The sequence below is a fragment of the Branchiostoma belcheri genome, unplaced genomic scaffold (assembly GCF_001625305.1).
Source record: "Branchiostoma belcheri isolate BF01 breed outbred unplaced genomic scaffold, Haploidv18h27 scaffold75, whole genome shotgun sequence".
Classification (NCBI taxonomy): Eukaryota; Metazoa; Chordata; class Leptocardii; order Amphioxiformes; family Branchiostomatidae; genus Branchiostoma; species Branchiostoma belcheri.
The window spans coordinates 475,071-476,028 of NW_017804409.1; the positions used below are offsets into that span (position 1 = coordinate 475,071).

Here is a 958-nt window from a genome sequence, read left to right on the forward strand (position 1 = left end):
AAGTGTATAAAATGTTACACAGAAAAAAGTATAAATTTAGCAACTAGTATAAATTTAGCTGCAAGAATATCAAGATATTGACTTTAGATTAAGTTTCTTATGTCGCTGTAACATCATACATGTTCATTTCCTTGTTATATAGTGACACCGAATTTTAGAAATGCGGTAAACATAGAGACTCTAGATATGTTTTTAACAGCAGTGTATAAAATGTTACACAGAAAAAGTATAAATTTAGCAACTAGTATAAATTTAGCGCCAAGAATGTCAAGATATTGACTTAAGATTAAGTTTCTTATGTCGCCGTAACATCATACATGTTCATCCCTTGTTATGTAGTGACACCAAATATAAGTAATGCGGTAAACATAGACTAGATATGTTTTAAATGTAGTGTATAAAATGTTACACAGAAAAAAGTATAAATTTAGCAACTAGTATAAATTTAGCGCCAAGCTTAAGAATGTCAAGATATAAGTTTCTTATGTCGCCGTAACATCATACATGTTCATTTCCTTGTTCTATAGTGACACCGAATATTAGCAATGCGGTAAACACATAGACTATAGATTTTTTCCAATGCAGTGTATAAAATGTTACACAGAAAAAAGTATAAATTTAGCAACTAGTATAAATTTAGCGCCAAGAATGTCAAGATATTGACTTAAGATTAAGCTTCTTATGTCGCTCTAACATCATACATGTTCATTTCCTTGTTATATAGTGACATCGAATATAAGTAATGCGGTAAACATAGACTCTAGATGTGCTTTAAATGTAGTGTATAAAATATTACATAGAAAAAAGTATAAATTTAGCAACTAGTATAAATTTACCGCCAAGAATATGTCAAGATATTGACTTAAGATTAAGTTTCTTATGTCGCCGTAACATCATACATGTTCATTTCCTTGTTATATAGTGACACCGAATATTAGTAATGCGGTAAACATAGACT

At 29.5% G+C, this 958-nt stretch overlaps 1 protein-coding gene across 1 annotated transcript in view; it reads left to right on the forward strand.

Annotated features, from left to right (window-relative positions):
* The window catches only part of LOC109485366, an 81,392-nt gene that overhangs the window by 46,003 nt on the left and 34,431 nt on the right, over positions 1–958 (forward strand). The window lies entirely within an intron of this gene.